Raw genomic sequence first — 19857 nt, 5'->3', positions numbered from 1 at the left:
GTCTGCCTGAAGTCAATGGGGCTAAGCACAGAAGCAGATCTCATTGCCAGACAGGGATGTTAAACATAAATTCAGAGAGCAGGTTACAATTTAAAGAAGTCTAAACACATTAAGCTATGAAAATACACAGTGAAGGCACTTAAACCACCTTAGCTCACCATGGAGTGGGGAAATATAAAAAGCTTAATGTGTCTTTAAAAGTCAGTTGCATCAAACACACTAAAATCCCCTAGTCTTACAGGTCTAAAATGTCATGAAAGAGCAGAGTTAAGGTAGTTTGAGTTCCCTATTTGTGCATTTTCATATCCTAACATATTTGGGTCTTTTAAGTGTAACCTTAATTTAGAATTTCCTGAGTTGCTAATGTTTTGGGATAGTTCCAACATCTCTGTAATGCCTTTTTATCTTTCAATTATGTACTTTTAACCTTAGCTTCATCTTACTGTAAGATGGTTGTTGTTTTTCTATTTGGCATGTAGAGAGACTTCATGGAAAACAAGGCAAGAACTAAAAGCCTTAAGTTGCAGACAGCAATTGAAGACTCTGCCTGACACTGAACTATCCTTTTAAGTGGGAAAATATATCATCGCTGGCAAGACAGCAGGTGCCTCTAAAGCAGATGAGACCAAATGAAACTTCCTAGTAATATTTGTAGATAGTTTTCATTAGTTTGCGTCCAATCTATAACCCACTGAATTAACAGAAGGACTTCTATTGACCTAAGTAGTCTTTGGGGATTGGTCCTGCTTTGAGCAGTGGGTTGGACTAGATGACCGCCTGAGGTCCCTTCCAACCCTGATATTCTACAATTCTATGACTGAATGAACCACTTATTAAAAAAAGGTCATACAGATTTGAAAATACCTAGCATTGTGAAAGAGCCATCAGTAAGTCACAGTCTAGCCTTTAATAATCATGCAGAGAAGGAAGAGGAAGTGAGAGCCCCACTTAGCCTCCCACCCTCCTTGCCCAAGAACAATGCGGGGGAAAAAGAGGAAAGAATTTGTACTTCAGACACTCTTCTGGTACCAATGCCTCCCAGAGCAGCCGCTGACACGATGTGCAGCTTACACACCACATTTTGTTCAGAACTTTGCCTAAGGTACAATCTATCCCAACTATATTAGGGCCAACATATGAACATGTTCCAGGACTTGTCCTATCAGAACTAAATTAGAAGATAAAACACTTAAATCACCTCAGAGCAGAATTTTCTCAAATTAGAACTCAAAAGGTGGTGTCCTAGCCAGCAAAACTGAGTGTAGGACTGAATTTTTAATGAAGATGATTGGGCTAAAAAAGATTCCTTATTTGCAACATATCTCTTTCTACCTTAAAGAAGAACCAAATATAGTCACTGCTGTAGAACAATTAAGGACTTACTGTTGCCAGATTATCTATCTTCAAGGACTTAGTTTTGCGGGGATTTAATTGAACTAATTCCAGAGGGCCTAATTCAGTTGTGTAATTTGGTCCTAGGCTTAGCTAATGAAACAGATGGTTCTAATTATTGTGCAGGAGGTCCATTTTTACAGGCAGTACTATATTGTTTATTTTTCCTCTTAAAAATACATTTCATGAAATATTGGGAAGACTTATTGCAGGGCCGGCCCACAACATTTTGGCACCTGAGGTCAGGGCTGCCCGGGGGGGAGGGCAAGTGGGGCAATTTGCCCGAGGCCCCGGGCCCCGTGAGCCCTGGCCCGATGGTGGTCTGGGTCTTCGGCGGCATTTCGGTGGCAGGGGGCCTTTCAGTGCTGCCGATGACACAGAGAGACTGAAGGGAGCTCCCCGCCACCGAAGACCCAGACCGCTGCCGGCGGAGTACAAGCACCGCAGCTCCCCCGCTTTGCCGCAGGCCCCCTGAATCCTCTGCGGGAAGCTCAAATGATGCCCCCATTCCCCCTCGCTTGGGCCAAAACTTTGAAAGGTCTCAATTCTGCCTTCTTCCAGTTCTACTCCTCTCATGATACTACTCTGCTACCTACCCCAATAAAAGGAGAACTAACAACTTAAAATGCCTTGTTCAAAAATTTTAAGTAACACTTAACTTTCAAACACATGAACAGCAAATGTAACTTTTCTTGTCTGCATAGTTAACACTGGCATTTTTATCTGTTTGAATAATCAAAGTGGTGCTTTCTGTGCCTTCTTGGTTGCAAAGATTTGAACTGCTTCCTGAAGGTCCACCTCATGCTCTATTGAGATGGTTGCAAGGCCAACCAGCCTCTCCTGTGTCATTGTGGAGCGTAGATGTGTTTTTATTAACTTCAGCTTGGAGAAACTGCATTCTCCACTGGCAACTGTTACAGGAAGTGTTAGAAGCATGCGCAGAGCAACAAAAACATTTGGAAAGAGGGCGGTCATCTTATTTGTGCACATATATTCCACAACAGCCTTTGGAGTTGATCCTGCTGAAGTGTATCTTGAAAGGGTTTCAGTTCATCACCTAAATCACTCGCATCAATATCGCACATGGCAACACTGTCTCTAGTGCCCTGCATTGCTGGTGTAGCTCTTCTTCAAGTATAGTGAGGAGTTTTGGAATATCATACAACATCCCAAATATACTGCTGTGTTCCCTGAGCTGCATGCAACGTTCTCAACTGACTGTATTGCACAATCTAGCACCCGGTTAAAGAATTCAACTATGAATTGTTGTTTGGGGTCTCTTATGGGATTATCCCATGCCTCGTAATCAAAATGTCTTCTTCGGTGACTCTTGTATTCTTGAATGGGTGGGAAAATATCTTCAGTGTGAAGTTCCTCTTCCAACTTCTGTGCACTTTTCAGAACATTTTGAAATCCCTCATCTGACCAGTAAGACTGTAGGTGTGACTTTGCTTTGTCCAGTTCTTCCATTGCTCCAGATATATCAAGGTCAACACCTTGGAGTCTCTTGCTTACAGCATTTATTTCAAACAGTATGTCATGCCACAACACTAAGCCACACAGAAATTTGAAGTTATGTATATTTCTGGTGATTCCATTTCCTTCTGCCACTGTTCTCCCATGAACAGTTCCTGTCATAGCATTATCCTCCATAATGGCAACTATGGCATCATCTATCTTCCCAATTTGGTGTTTGATAGGCTTTATCGCCTCCACTCGACTTTCCCATCATGTGGCACTCAGTGGTTTCAGTGTCAGAGAGGATGTTCCCAGATGTTGCTTCAAAATTTGCCATCGATGAGTTGATGCAGAGAAAATACATAGATGCTTTGAATTACATTAAAAAATTCAGCAGCCTCACTAGAAGCTGATGCTGCATCACTGACCACCAAGTTCAATGAATGAACTCTCAGATATAGTGGCTCTCAACACCCAGTTGAAGGGAACAAATAAGCAGGCTGGTAGCAGGGCCTGAGTGAGGGAAGATATCAGCATCTTAAGAGCCTAACTGGCTCCTACTACTTCAGTTGCCTGCCTGTTCTCCCCAAGTGGGTTCAGGGAAGCAGCAGGAAACAGGAAGCTCCCTGAGAAGCTGGTGTTAATCAGTCTAGGCTCCTGGGAGTGCTAGAGAGGTACATAAGAGGCTCCTCCTCCTCTCTCTCCCTGCAGCTCCTGCTGCTTTCTGTTATTCCCTCTCACCTTTTCTCCTGCCTGCCTGTTATGTCTCTTGTGCCCTCCTTCCCCCAGCACAGCACTCCACCATCTCTGTGCATCTAGAGCAGAGAGAATACTCATGCACCAGCAGCAGACACAACTTTCTACACTCTGGGTCCTATTGGTGCCCCCCACCCAGTCTGACACCTGAGACGGTTGCCTCATGGTAAGACCAGCTTATTGACACATCAGTCTGAATCCATTTAACTGAAGACTTCGTAGTCTTTCCGTATTGATCTTTGTTTCCTTATTGACTTTTTATAACAAATAATTGCACTGGATTCTATTACGTACTGTGTCCATATGTAGTTTAGTTGTTCTGTGAAGCTCTTACCCTACTCTTTGAACAATGGAAAACAAATGAAACTACTAATTGATGATCTCTATTTTCTACCCATTTGTATTTGCACTCAGGGAATTAGATGGAATTTGCTATTGCCAAAATCTAGATTGCTGATCCAAATCCAGGCCAGGTTAGCAGTAACCAAAAGTTTATAGTTATCTGATGTTTATGTAGCAAGAGGCTTGAGTGTTGTAGTGATTATGAGGGAGGTTTTCAGAGGTGCAAATGTCAGTTTGAATCTTAGCTCCATTTGTGCCTTTGATGGTTTGTTCCTACCATTAAAAATAATAATACTCCGTTGTTTTCAAAAGGATGTTTGATCACTGTATACACAGCTGATCACAGACTCCCAATGCAAAGGATCTCGGGTGCTGAACCCAGTCCGACCTGCTGGGTAAGCACAGGCTGATACACAGTGCACTGTAGCATGGGGCCTGGTCTAAGAGTGGGAGAATTGCAGAATTACATCCCTGGAGAGATGAAGGCAGGACGCCTGGGCATTGAGGGGGTACACTCAAACCTCCAGAAGGACTGAGATGCAGCTAGCTCTGTAACTGTGGCAACCCAAAGCAGGGAAACAATATAAAAATGCTCTTTCCAAACGCCTCTCTGTCCAAGAGCAAAAACTACACCCATTGGTCTCCCAAATTTACAATTATCTCCAAATTATCCAAGCATGATTAGATCTAGTTAATGCTCACCTGCTATATAACACTTTTAGAGAGCACATCAGTTTAGAGAGCACATTCACATCAGTTTTCAAATGTTTTCAAATGTTTTCATAACATCGTAATACACCTAGCTTAATAGTCATGTTTTGCTATCAGGTTTTAACCTTACCAGACTCCTGTGGGTTGTTATATTTCTTAATGTGTACCAAGTTATAAGCTGTATATAAATGTTTCATGTTGCAATATGAATTGGAATTTATGATATATTTACTGCATCTTCAATGGGTTTTTAATTACTATGGTAATTTTGGGGATTTTTATGTGCATCTCTCTCTCTCACACACACACCCCCACTCACACGTAGATAGATATTGGGTAGTTATTAGGGTGACCAGATGTCCCATTTTTAAAGGGACAGTCCCGTTTTTTGGGACTTTTTCTTATATAGGCGCCTATTACCCCCCCACCTCCTGTCATGTTTTTTCACAGTTGCTATCCAGTCACCCTAGTAATTATCCTTCGACGGCATTTGGAAATATCTAGAGGCCTCCCCTCCCCCAGCCCCTACCCCCAAAATCAGTACTGTGACTGCACTCTGTACAGGTAGTAGTAAAGGAGTATATTTTTTCCCCAAATACTATCTGTTAAATGTTTCTGCAGCTGAGTTCCCAGCGAAATAATGAAAAAGTGTTTGCACAATGACTGGAGATAGCCAGATGCCTGTCTCTTTAAAAGGGAATTCAGCTACAAATGCTGCCTGAAATTATTTTCTATCACAAAGGGAAGTCCTGAATTCAAGAAGCATGAAAAGAAAGAAATCAGTCTAGGATGAGAAGCCAGAAGATAAGGATTATATTTCTGAGAGTTTCTCATGGGTTTGTTGTGTGTTGCTCGTACTCTGGAGGCCCTGGTTTAACTGCCTTTCATGAAGTTTGAGGTGGAGGAAGATCAAAGCTGTTTGCTTTTTACCCCATGTCATTCCAAAAGCAGATTTTACTTGCACAATATATTACTAAAGGAAAAGAGTTTTGCAAGACACCACATTTTTCAAGAACTCCTCATGAAAAGGTAGATTATAAATTTGTTGCAAACTTGCAGGGTTTGCACCTTGGAGAGATCCAACTTCAGATGTCTTGCATTAACTGGTACAGATGTCAGATAGGAAGGACTGTAACAATTAATGCAGTCAGTAAGCACACTGGCCAAATTAAACTAAGGTTATTAGGCAAAGCCTTAACTAGCCTATTTGGCCAGGAATCAAGAGAGATGCCTCTACAACCGTACCTTTGCTTATTAATCACAGTATACTGACAGATGTTCATTACATTTGGTGGTGGAGGAGTCCCCTTGAACACAAAGGCAGATTAGACTGTGGCAGCTGAATTTGCATAACAAAGAGCTTGACTTTTTTTCACACAAGTGTAACTAGAAATAAATGGACTCTCGGACACTCAAAACAATTCTGTCCCATGTATGATTCTGATGTACAGGGCCTCTTTGTTCTCAGTTTTGGGCCCAAGATGGCTTGTGTGAAGAACATGAACATCAGAGAAAACACTATGCAAAAAAAAGGTTTTTGGTGAATATTCAATGTTGTGTACTCCCTTGGTTTGATAATATAGCCTCTACAGTGACTTTTTATCCCTTTCTCTCTCTCTTACAGGGCACATCTACACTGCAATAAGGAGTGAGCCTCCCAGCTCAGGTCCACAGACTCACACAAGCGTGGCTCTTGCTAGTGCTCTAGAAATAGTTGTGGCTATGTAGCAGCTCAGGCCTTGAAACCTGGGAGGGAAGGGGTAGTCTTGAGAGTTTTCCTCCCAGTGCAGAAGGTGGAAGCAATATTTCCAGATAACAGTAATATACTCAGTTTAGAGTCTATCCCTGTTGTAGGCCTCCTTACCTTTCTGGCATCAGGTGTGGCTGTGACTCAGTTTCTCCTCTGGTATGCTGACTCCCTCTTCTGGTAGGGTTGATTTGGATTTTTTTAAGTACTTTTGACTCTTGAGCCAAAGGAGAAGTCTTCCTCTTCCAGGGAAACCAAAACATAAACACATAATGGTCCTTGAATCACTTGGGTTCAACAGTCTTTCATCCCATTGATACAGAGCGCCGTAGTCCTTCAGCCTTACCAAACCTAAATAGCCTCTTACCCTGTTATGCAGGGATAAACAAGTTCTTGGCTAGGGTTGCCAACTTTCTAATCGCACAAAACCGAACACCCCTGCCTGCCACCTGCCCTGCCCCGTCTCCGAGGCCCCCGCCCCCACATGCTCCATCTCCCCTCCCGCCGTCGCTAGCTCTCCACCATCCTCACTCAAGCCTGGTCTACACTAGGCGTTTAAATCGGTTTTAGGAGCGTAAAACCGATTTAACGCCACAACCGTCCACACTAGGAGGCACCTTATATCGATTTTAATGGCTCTTTAAACCGGTTTCTGTACTCCTCCCTAACGAGAGGAGTAGCGCTAGTATCGGTATTACCATATCGGATTAGGGTTAGTGTGGCCGCTGATCGACGGTATTGGCCTCCGGGCGGTATCCCACAGTGCACCACTGACCGCTCTGGACAGCAATCTGAACTCGGATGCAGTGGCCAGGTAGACAGGAAAAGCCCCGCAAACTTTTGAATATTTCCTGTTTGCCCAGCATGGAGCTCCGATCAGCACGTGTGGCGATGCAGTTAAAAATCAAAATAAAGAAAGAGCTCCCGCATGGACCATGCGGACGTGATCGCTGTAAGGGCAGGCAAATCTGTTCTATCAGCGCTCCGTTACAGAAGACGAAATTCAAAATCATTTTTTTAAAATCTCCAGACAGACGCCATAGCAGGGGCTCAGCGCACTGCTGCGTGACAAGCGTAACGGAAAGCCAAAGAATCAAATGGACGCTCATGGACTGGAGGACTCAAGCTATCCCACAGTTCCTGCAGTCTCCGAAAAGCATTTGCATTCTTGGCTGAGCTCCAAATGCTTCTAGGGTCAGACACCGTGTCCGCGGTGGGTCAGGGCATAGCTCGGCAATTTACGCACCCCCCCATCCACCCCCAGAAGTGAAAGGGAAAACAATCCTCTCTTGACTCTTTTACATGTCACCCTATCTTTACTGAATGCTGCAGATAGACGCGATGCTGCAGCCGTCAACACTAACATCCTCACTCCCCCCCCCCGCCATGGGTGGCTGATGGTGCAATACGACTGATACCCGTTCTCGTCATCAGTCTATTGGCACATGGGGCAGTGCAAAAGGGCTGGTAACCATGCCGACTAGCATCAGTGAGGTCAATCAAGGGCGCCTGGCCCTAATTTTTCCTTGTAGATGGTGCAGTATGGCTGGTAACCATCCTCATAATAGCAACAGGGGGCTGAGCTCCATCAGCCCCCACCCTTCATGTGTAAAGAAAAGATTCAATTGCCCCTGGACTAGCAGAGGGATGCTGGGCTCCTCTTCTCCACACTCCTTACTGTCCTGTCTGGACTATCATAGCAGCTGGAAGCTGCCTTCCACTCATTTCTCACTAACAAGTCACTGTGTCTTATTCCTGCATTCTTTATTAATTCATCACACAAGTGGGGGTGCAATGCTATGGTAGCCCAGGAAGGCTGGGGGAAGAACGGAATCAACAGGTGGGGTTGTTGCAGGAGCACCCCCTGTGAATAGCATACAGCTCATAATTTCTGTGGGATCTGACACAGAGCAGCTGTGCTTTCTGGCTCTATGATACAGTGGTTCTCTAGTACACTTGCCCATATTCTAGGCAGGACTGATTCTATTTTTAGATACCAAAAAGGAGGGATTGACTCAGGGAGTCATTCCCAATTTGGCTTTTGCGCCCCTGGCTGATCGGCCAGGGGCACTTATGACAGCAGCAAATGGCACAGTGCAAAAGGACTGGTAACCATGACCATCTTATTACCAATTTATGGTATGGTAGATGGTGCAGTATGGCTAGTAATCATCTCTGCTATCATGCAAAAGCAAAAGCATGCTTCTGTGTAGCGCTGCTGAATCGCCTCTGTGAGCGGCATCTATTACACATACGGTGACAGTCACAAAAGGCAAAACAGGCTCAATGATTGCCATGCTATGGCATCTGCCAGGGCAATCCAGGGAAAAAAGCCGCGAAATGCTTGTCTGCCATTGCTTTCCCAGAGGAAGGAGTGACTGACGACATTTACCCAGAACCACCCGCGACAATGATTTTTGCCCCATCAGGCACTGGGATCTCAACCCAGAAGTTCCAAGGGGCGGGGGAGGCTGCGGGAACTATGGGATAGCTACGGAATAGCTACCCACAGTGCAACGCTCCAGAAATCGACACTAGCCTCGAACCGTGGACGCACACCACCGATTTAATGTGTTTAGTGTGGCCGCGCGCACTCGATTTTATAAAATCTGTTTTACAAAACCGGTTTATGCAAATTCGGAATAGTCCCGTAGTGTAGACGTACCCTCACTTTCACCAGGCTAGAGCAGGGCATTGGGGTGTGGGAGGGGGGTGCAGGCTCCACGTAGGAGCAGAAATGAGGGGTCGATGGAGAGGGCTCTTGACTGGGGCAGAGGGTTGGGGTGTGGGGAGGGGGTGAGGGCTCTGGCTGGGGGTGTAGGCTCTGGGGTGGGACCGGGTATGAGGGGTTTGGGGTACAGGAGGGGGATGAGGCAGGGTGTTGGGGTGTGTGCGGGCTCTGGGAGGGAGTTTGGGTGCGGGAGGGGAATCCAATCTGGGGCAGGGGGTTGGGGTGCAGGAGAGGGTTCAGGGTGCAGGGTCCAGGTGGCGCTTATTGAGGCTCTCGGGAAGCAGCCGCCAGGTCCCTGCAGCCCTTAGATGCATGGGCGGCCAGGGAGGCTCCACGCGCTGCCCTCGAGTCCGCAGGCGCCACTCACGCAGCTCCCATTGGTCATGGTTCCATGCATCTCGGGGCCGCAGGGACCTGGTGGTCGCTTCTGGGAGCTGCGTGGAGTTAGGGCAGGCAGGGAGCCTGCCTTAGCCCTGGGCCCCCAGTGCACCACCGACCAGACTTTTAACGGCCTGGTCAGCAGTGCTGACCAGAGCCACCAGTGTCCCCTTTTGACCCTATTCTTGGCTATATCTATTCTTGGCTAACCTTCTTTGGTCTGCCTCAGGTGAAGCTGATGCAAGGGAATGAGTAGGGACCTCATCCCACCCATCTTGGAAGTTCCAGCCTGCGACCCCTGAACAAGCACAAGCCAGGATCTAACAACAGACCTCATCTTGTTGCCCCAGTAATTTTCCTTTATGTGTTTTACCCTTCCTTGGGGTTCCTGTCTTATCTTCTGCCTCTCTGTAGGCCTCAGCATGGGCCCTTTTCACCACAGTCCTGCCTGGGCTAGCTCCCTCAGTGAAGAGGCATTACTCAGGATCTTCCCTTTATCTTGGACTTCTCTAAACAGAGTCAAAAGCTGGCATTATGTAATCATGCAGTCACCTGAGGCCAGCCATATGGTTACTGGCCTACATTTCCCAGCATTCCTTTTGGACTATATCCCCCACAATGCCTTGGTTGTGCACGGCAGCCACCTGGGACCATGTCTGGCTTATATATTTCTTTAAAGGGCTAGTGTACATTCTGTTATACTCCCCTCCCTTTCAAGTTCAGGGCTCATTCTGTTTCAGGTGGTGGTTATTTCCTGAGGGACTGATTTTCCCAGTGCAGGACATGCATTACTTCTATTCTTCAATGGGAGGAGTTATACATGTCCTGCAGTGGGAGAAAAGAGCCCCAAGTGTAATGTTCACAGTAAGACCAAAATACACTCAGCTCTGAATATCAATTTCTGCTGGTCCACGAGCTCTGAGAAGCCAGGCAGCAATGGAGTAATACAACAGAGTGATTTATTCCTGCGTAACAGAATGACTGCTTTGAATGAGCTCAAGGTTGGAAGGAGACATTTTGTCACCTCTGTGGTTTGCTCATCACTGATATTTTCCACTCATTATGGGGCTTATCCAGCAGGCGCTGAAGTCAATGGATTATTTTGATACAACAAAACCAGTTGGATTCCCGAGTGCCTATCAAGACCAACTCTAAAACATCAGGCTATGGAACATGAAGGCCAAAGCTGTGGCAGGCCAAAGTATAGGGTACTAATGGACTCTGCTTCATTGGGCAGCAGAGGAAACTCCCAGGAAACATTAATCCACCACCCCCTCCCTCTCAATTACCTTTTATCATACACCATATGGGTTTATGTTTGCTTTACGAGCTCTGCATTACAGATGTGTGCTGTACATGCATATCTATCTATCTATCTATCTAGCACATCATTCTGTTGCTCTAGTAGCACCACATCTGGACTATCTATTGTACATCTTTTATGGACATCCTAAAAGAACCTATGAAGAGTCACAGTGAATTCTGCACCTCCCAGGATATTCAGTTTAGCAGAACTTGTGACAGAGGTGGAATGGATGTAAAAACATTCTTTTTTTGGACAAAGCACACCCTCTTTCAGAAGTGTTATCAATGCAGATACGAAAGGGCTCAGGCACTGCAAATCTATATTTTAGAGCACAGATGCATCTGGAAAACAAGCATTTTCACACTAAGACTGAGATAATTTGCCATACCTGGACTGGCTCTGATGGGAGGATTTTGCTGTCACTATTGTAATGAGGTCCCTACGGATGTTTCTGCCGGAACACTGTTGCATGATCCAAAATGAAAATCAACTCTGGGAAAGGGCTGGTGGGATTTACCTTGCATGTAGTTTTATATATCTTAAAGAGGTTTGGAGTATTCAATGTTATGAAAGTAAATGTAGCTTTTGGCAGTGAGGGGAAAAAATTGTTTGGTGTACGCTTTAGAGAGGAAGGCTGGCCTAGTGATTAGGTGCACTAGCCTAGCCTTAAGAGACCTGAATTCTGTTCCCTGGACTTCCTGGGTGATCTTGGGTAAGTCATTTAGTCTCTCTGTTCCTCAGTTCCCCATCTGTAAAATGGGGATTATCACTACCTCACAGGTAGTGAGACACTCAGATCCTCAGGTAACGGGGGCCATATAAATACCTTAGATAGATAGCCTGGAATAAATGTGTTACATCCGGATAAAGTGCTCATAACCCTGTCAGTTAAACACTGCACTCATCCAGAACATTTCTCAGGTTGACCAAGATGCTTTCAGCATCCTAAACACCTTGGGCCTATTTGCTGACTCAAAACACACACCTAAACTAGGCCTACCTCACCGCTTCTGGATACCAATTTCTAGCTCTATGGATACTAAATTAATCCATCTGGATGCCAAAAAAGTCAGTGTGTTTTTTGCTCGGATGGGGATGGGGATGGTGCAGAGAGTCTGCCTCACTTGCAAAGCCCACACAAAGGCATGCTTCTTTTTGTTCTCTGTGGAGAATTCCTTTATGAGCTGCTCCAGGGGCCGGCCAGCTCCTCACAACCCCAATACAGGGCTGTGCCACATTGACTCAGGGCTATGCCTAAGTGTCACAGCTGAGCCCACATGGCCCTAAGGATTAATGGCATTCCCTACTATTCGTGCAAACTTTTAGTGACTTGGGCATAAAAATAAAGGAAGGTCAAATCTGCTTCTATGTATCAGCTTCCTGAAAGAAAAAATTGTCTTTATCATAGTCTACTAATTTTACTAAGATGCTACATGATTACCACTCTCTGGTCCAACAGCTGGAAGGGGTGAAAACTGATGTACCTACTTATTTACTACATCTGGGATAAGCTTTTGAAGATCAATAGGCTGCAACTTTTAAAACCGTATTAAGTAAAAATCTTTCCAACTCTGTTTACAAGTAGCTTATGTGAGGGGATTCACTCATCTCCACGTTATATTTTCTGCTACTTGCTTCTATTTCTTTATTAATTAGAGTTTGCTTCCCAAGTAAATAATCTGCAAAAATGATCGTATAATGGACTGCTCTTATAGACTACCTCTCTTCCCAGCCTCCCAATCCAAATCCAACACATTTCCTAGAGACAGCAAAGCTGGACTATATGAATTAAAATCTACCATGAAGGAGTAATATTTGACTACCACTCCCTTCTTTGTACTCCCTCATTTTTGCACATATTCCTTCCCTGCCAGTTATAAAACAGATTATATCTATGTTGTTATATTATTAGAGAGACAAGGTGGGTGAAGAAATATCTTTTATTGGACCAGCTTCTGTTGGCAAGAGAGACAAGCTTTCCAGTCATGGGGAGTGGGGAGGTGGGGTATGAGAGTAGCTGGTTATAGATTATTGTCATAAGCCATAAATTCATTGTCTATTCAATCCATGATTTTTAGTGGCTAGCAACGTTATACATTTTTGAAGGTGTTGTGCAGGTTTCCTTTGAGGATGAGGACTGAGAAGTCAGATACAGGGTGATAGCTTTATCCGATGAAGTGAGTATTCACCCATGAAAGCTCATGCTCCAATATGTCTGTTAGTCTATAAGGTGCCACAGGACACTCTGCTGCTTTTACAGATCCAGACTAACGCGGCTACCCCTCTGATACTTGTTAAAAAGGGTTCACCCACAGGTGATATGGTGTTTTTGTCTTTTGTCATTTTCCTGTGTGAGTTCATACGAGAGTGTTGTGATACATTTCACCTATATAGTTTTATTGGGGAATTTAGTGCACTGGATGAGGTACATGACATGTTGTGATAGGCATGTGTGTGACCCATGAATCTTGAAAGGTGTGTTATGTGTGGGTTTTTCATCCTAGCTGAGGAGATATGTCTATAGGTTTTGCATCTGTTGTTCTGGCAGCGTCTGGTGCTGCTAGGAGTTGCTGTGTCCTGATCTAGGGGAAGCTTGCTTTTGCTGATAAACTTGGAGCAGTTGGGGGGACGTTTGAAGGCCAGAAGAGGGAGCCAGGAAAGATTTATTTCAGGCTGTGGTCCCCATTGAGTGTGGGTTGTAATTGTTTGATGATACCCCATATGGATTCCAGTGTTGGATGGTAGGTGACAGCTAGGGGTGTGCAATTGGAGACGGTTTTATTCCTAAATTGAAGCAGGTTCTCTTAGGGTATTTGGGTCGTCTGTTCCACAATGCAATCTACATCTCTGGTGGAGTGTCCTTGTTTGGTGAAGGCAGTTTAAATGTTAAGGTGTATATCCTGGACTTTCTCCTCAGAGCATATTCTGTGGTATGAGTGACTGGCTGTAGATAACAGATTTCTTGGTGTGTTACTGGATCTGTGAAGGTAGGTGTGGTGATCTGTGGGTTTCTTGTATATAGTTGTCTGTAGGGTTCCACTGTTGAAGCTGACTGTGGTGTCCAGGAAGTTGATGCTAGTGTGGGAGTGTTCCAGAGAGAGTTTAATGGATGGGTGGTGGTTGTTGAAGTTGTGGAAATCCAAGACAGAATTAAGGTCATCCATCCAGAGGATGAAATATCATAGATGTGTCTCAAGTACATCACTGGTTTTGTGGTGTATTTGTCCAGAAATTCTTCTTCAAGGTGGCTCATGAAGAGGTTGGCATATTCCCCACCCCCTTGTGATTGGAGAGGTGTTAACAGATCACTTCACCTTGTTGTTCCTTTGAAATATGTCCTAGCTACTTATGCTAAACAATCTGTTGCACTTTGTGTTCAGCTGTGACACTCTGAATACATTTCCCAGACCTGAAGACCTCTATGTAAGCTTGAAAACTTACTTCTCTCACCAACAGAAGTTGGCCCAATAAAAGATATGACCTCACTCACCTTGTCTCTCTAATATCCTGTAACCAACACAGCTACAACAACACTGCATACAACACAGGTTATTATATTATTGATGGTAGAAATAAGCTGTGTTCCTTTTCAGCCTTCAGGAGAAAGAACTTGAATAGCAGTGGGTTTTGTATTCCTTTATAAGTCTGTGTGTGTGTGTGTGTGTGTGTGTGTGTGTGTGTGTGTGTAACGTGTTGAGGGAAAGCAGAATCAAAGAGGTGAGTTTTGCGTTTAGTTCTAGGCACTCTCATAATTATAGTTTCCATCCAAATGGACCATACCCCTACCCCCCTTCCCCTGTTTTACAATCATTTATTAAGTGGGAGCCCTCTTGTTATTTGTCTCCCAGATAAATGCTTCAAGCAGCTGCATTCACAGTAGCAGGTTGAAAAGCCCCACAGCGGGCCTGATCCATTTGGAGTCAGTGGGAATCTTTTCAATTACTTCAATGGGCTTTGGATCAGGCCTGGAGAGAGGAGTATCACATTGCTCCCTAAAAGTGCCACGAGTTAGGTGCATCATGCTCCCTGCTGGCAGGATATTCTGTAGTCAACATTACCCATTCCAACATTCAACCAAGAACTAGATAAGTTCATGGAGGATAAGTTCATCAATGGCTATTAGCCAGGATGAACAGTGATGGTGTCCCTAACCTCTGTTTGCCAGAAGCGAGAATGAGCAACAGGGGATGGATCACTTGATGATTACCTGTTCTGTTCATTCCCTCTGGGGCACCTGGCATTGGCTACTGTTGAAGATAGGATACTGGGCTAGATGGACCTTTGGTCTGACCCAGTATGGCCTTTCTTATGTTTTTATGTACCCCACCCAGAACACTCTGCTCCATGGTCTTTTAACCCCGTGGACAGGTTTCTCTCAGATTCTCTCAACAATATTTCATTGAGGACTTTAAAGATAAGAACGAGGAACTTGAAACTGATTAGAAATGAGGTAAAGAGTCATTGTAAAGCACAGCATGTGATAGACTCTAATCTCATGGGATGTTTGACCTAAAAGGTAGCCATCTGCCTGCTGAACAAGCTGAAGCTTTCATACCACCTTCACTCTGAGCCCTGGGTGGACCTCGCTGGGCTTGGCTAGTAGTGATGAAAGCCTGGATCGTCATGTGACAAGACCACATCTGAAACACATACCTGTATGAAGTAGAGACTGACTGCTTCACCTATGTGCACAGGCCAGGGATGGCAAAACAGAACAAAGTGTTCCAGAGATGTTTTCCAAAACGTCATATAACTTCATTTTAAAACTGAAATGTATATTGTTTCTCTGCCATTCCTTTGTCCCTTCTGTGGCAAGAAACAAAAATTCATCAGTGTCACTCTCAGAGCAGAGCTTCAAGGCTAGCACACCCCAAATATTTAGAACCACAGGCTACTTTCATCCATGTCGAACTGAGCAGCAGTGACTGAAGGAAGACAGACAAAGCAGAGGAATTTCATTCACTGAATATGAGAGTGTCAGTTCCAGACACCTTAAGAAGCATAAACTACAAGATATAAGAAATGCAAAATGCTTGGCTCGTGGAGAGCTGGCTTATTTATCTAATTTCTTCATGTGTGAAGCTCTTTTTGCTGTAGCAAGGTGCAATGCTGGGTAGCATATCAGCATCATAACACACTACATCTAATGCACAGCAAAGAGAACATCCCAGGGGTGCTTACCATGCATGGAATAATAAACAATAACAGAGTATTTTACATTTATATGGTATTTTTCCATCCTGGAGGATTACAAAGCACTTGACAAATTTAAACTGCTCTACAGATTATATATAGAGAACCACTTCTCCCATCACTGAGATACAGCCAGCCTTGTGCACAATACAACATAAGCCAGGCGTTAGGTTTTATGATAGAACACCAAGAATAGCTAATGTAATTAAAATTGCATCAGAAATGTCATGTCACTACCAGGATGCAGGCAGTCTGACCTAATGGCTGAAGCTGTAGTCAGGAGCCAGGCCGGGTCAGATACCAGGGGATCAGAGTCTGCAGCAGTGCCAGAGGGCAGACTCAGATGTCAGGTAGCAGGAGATCAAAGTCTGAGACTGGGGGGCTGGGTTAGGATACCAGTAGGTCAGAGCAGACAGCAGGAGCAGATAGCACAAGAGAAGCACTTCTAAGGAGTTGCACAGACAACTTCCTGTTCCTCTCCTTGGTTTAAACAGAAGCAGGTGTAACTTTAGTGCCCGCATGACCAAGCTAGAGTCTCTGTCCTGCAGGCAGCTCTGACCAAGAAAAGGCATGTGCAGGAATGTAGCAGGGAAAGTCCCTTCCACCCCAAGGGCACCTGTTCCCCCCAGCACGCCCAGGAGTGAACACACACACCGGAATAGAACAATGAATATAAGAAAGGGAAATACGTATTTACAGAGGGATGGATGGAGAAAGACATCAGGGGGAAAGACAGGAGGAGCAATAAAACTGGGTTGCATTCAACACGAGGCCCACATAGGTCCAGTGGTGGACTCTGAAAGGGCAGACACTGAGCAATGCATCTGCACTCTGAGTTTAGGAGTCCAGGGCAAAGTTGCAATCCAGTGGTGAGTCTTGGAAGCTCCTGGTATCTTGGGCACCAGTAAACCTTCCCCAACAAACAACCCCCTCTGGTGCCATCTTCTGCCACTTTCTGCAAACCAGCACAGAGCGGCAACCTCCCCACTTAACTAGCTAACAGCCTCCCTTTTTATTCCCAATGCAAGGTGTCACGCCCCAGTACTCACAGCTCTGGGCAGCAGTGGTAATGGGTCCAACTCCAGTTTGTCCTTCTTGGGAAATTTCCTCCCTGGCACAGAGCTCCTCTTGGCTCCCATCCTGGGGTGTCCCCAATCAGCCGCTCTGTCCCTCCCAGGCTTCGGGCAGGTTCTCGGATGCTTTACGTTGTGAGGGCCTGCTTGCTGCATAGGGGTGCCAACTTGGTAATAATATTTAAAAACCGGACACTCCAGCAGGAGTGCTGGACCATCACCTGCCTTGTCTCTTCCCCCCAGGCCTCACCCCTGCCCAGCCTATTGCCCCAAAGTCCTGTCCCTGCCCCACCCCTTCTCCCAACCTCTTGCCCCTGCCCTGCCTCTTCCCCTGAGACCCTGCCCCGGTCCACTCCTCTTCCTCCCCCTGTTGCTCATTGCTTTTCCCCTCCCACCCCCGGCTGCCTGGGTCAGGAGGGGCTCACCTGTGGAGCCGGGGATGGGAGCTGCAGCTGCCCAACAAAGTGTGGAAGTAGAGCAAGAACTGACAGGGATTTCAATGCATGACAGTCTCTGTTAGCAAGAGTCAGGCTAGCTGTAACCCTAATAACGCGAGGTTTGTGTGAAGCGAGTGGGAAAGAACTGTGGGAGAAGTCGCTGCGACCTTGTGTCGATAATAAGGAATGTAAATTGGCGTCTAAATAGAAGTGAGAAAAAGAAGATAATAAAATAGCCTACGTATAAACAAAATGCAGCTGTTGCTCATTGTTGTAGGTAACAAAAAGTATAAATGCTTGCTGTAATTGTTTACCTGGAGAGAGACCTGCCTGGGACTGGGACAACCCTGTGTCCTAGAGCACTCCCTCCCTCTATAAAATTATAAAGAGAAAATAAAGTATCTGACTCTGCTGCACCCAACCAAAAAGTGAGAACTACTTTTTCTCCGACAAAAGGTAGGAGGCAGCCTCAGCTGAGTAGGGGCTGGAGTGGGTGATGACCCTGCTCCTCCCCGCCTCCCCCGCTCGCAGTAACTGGACTTGAAGTGTCCAGTCAATAAATCTGACTGGACACTTCGTCAGGTCCACTTTTCAACCAGACTTTCCGGTCGAAAACTGGGCACCTGGACACCCTATTGCTGCAGTCCTTCTGCGTGGAGCTCCAGACACACATACCCTGTTGCTCTCCCTCTCACTCCACTTCCGCCCCACCCCCTCAGAAACCAGCACTTCCTCTTCCTGGAACAATTAGCACTTCCCTCCACCCCTCAGGACAAAGATTTAAAGGGGCCGTGCTTTCTAAACCCCAAAGGGGTTACACAGGGAAAGAATCATGACCCCTGGAGCTCCACCAATCAGATCCCAGGACTGAAGTCCTCCGTCAGAGTTGAATCCCCTGGTTTAAGTCCGTCTTCCACTGAAGGGGAGAAGGGATTTGAATAAGAATCTGCCCCCCTAACATGAGATGACAGTACTAGGCAGTAGTGTCATTCTAATTCTTTCTCTGACCCAATTAATATTTAAGTATTCCATTGCAGGGGTGCTGGAAAAAATTGTATAGTGGGGGTGCTGAGAGCCATTGGACCAAACTGTAAACCCTGTATATAATGGAAACCACTTCAAGCCAGGGGGTGCTGCAGCACCCACCGCACCCCTAGTTCCAGCACCTATGTTTCACTGTTTAATTAAAGTGGAAGAACTTCAAGTGGAGAGATTGAGGAAGACACACATCAGACTGTTCCATAGCCTAGTGGCTAGGGCATGTGCCTTAGAGGTGGCTGATCCTTGTTCAAGTTCCTCCTTCTCTGGCAGGGAAGGGATTTGAATCAGCGGCGAAGGTGGGTCTCCCACATCCTGGGTGACTACCTAACTGCAAAGCTAAGGATTATAAGGGAGGACCTCCTTCCTGGCTGTCCTGTTTCAGGTCCTGCATACAGTTTAAGGTAGCTCAGCACCTCTCTTCCCCTCCAATTCACAGATCACTAACAGAATTTAATGTCAATTTCCAAGAGAGGGGCAGGCTTAGCATGTGTTCCTCTCCTTGGTATCTCCCATTGGTTATCTTAGCTGCTCCCCACCCAGCATTCTGGTTTTTGCAGAGTTAATTCTATGGTGTTTATGTCTCCCCATGCATTATATAGAAGTGTAACAGGGTCGGGACTCACCCCTGTGGCACCTCCTGCTGGTGACTCTGGGAATTAGCTCTTTTCCAGCGCTGGAGCGCCCTCTGCAGGCTGGTGATCTGCCTGTCTTCAGGCCCCCGTGTCCCTCCCTGGACCCGGTGCCCTCTTACATGGGGTTGCTGCCCCCTGGCAGTACCCCTTTCTCTCTGGGTCTCCCCTCCTTGGGGAACTCCACCCTCTATCCCCACCTTGCCTCAGTATTGGCTACTGCCAGTCATTGTCTAGCCCCACACTCTGGGGCAGACTGCAGTATCAGCCTACTCATCACAGGCAAAGGGGTTTGGACCTGCTGCCTTGGCCTACCTCTGGGCTGCCCTCTGCAACCCCTAGTACCTGTTGGCCCAATGCTAGGCCACAGCCTGGGGCTTTCCAGGCTGGAGCTCCCCAGCTCCTCAGCCTTTCCCCAGCCCTGCTTCACTCAGGTATCCAATCTCAAGCTCCCTGCAGCTAGGCCCTTCTCTCTCTGAAGGCAGAGAGAGACTGTCTTGGCTTCTGGCTTCCCTGGCCTTCTTATAAGGGCCAGCTGTGGCCTGATTGGGGTGTGGCCCCAGCTGCAGCCACTTCCCCCATCAGCCCAGCCTAAAGGCTGTTTTCTCCTGCTACAGCCCCTTCCCAGGGCTGTTTTTAACCCCTTCAGGGCCAGAGCAGGGG

The 19857-nt window shown here is 46.1% G+C and overlaps 1 long non-coding RNA gene across 1 annotated transcript in view; it reads right to left on the bottom strand.

The window, feature by feature from the left end:
- Positions 1 to 19857, bottom strand: part of LOC123362889 — a 43056-nt gene that overhangs the window by 7901 nt on the left and 15298 nt on the right. Inside the window, exon 2 of the long non-coding RNA XR_006576625.1 lies at positions 6524 to 6648. This is a non-coding gene — a long non-coding RNA (uncharacterized LOC123362889). The remainder of the gene's footprint in view (positions 1 to 6523; positions 6649 to 19857) is intronic.

This window comes from Mauremys mutica, chromosome 2 (assembly GCF_020497125.1).
Source record: "Mauremys mutica isolate MM-2020 ecotype Southern chromosome 2, ASM2049712v1, whole genome shotgun sequence".
Taxonomy (NCBI): domain Eukaryota; kingdom Metazoa; phylum Chordata; order Testudines; family Geoemydidae; genus Mauremys; species Mauremys mutica.
This window is presented reverse-complemented; position numbering and strand designations above follow the sequence as displayed.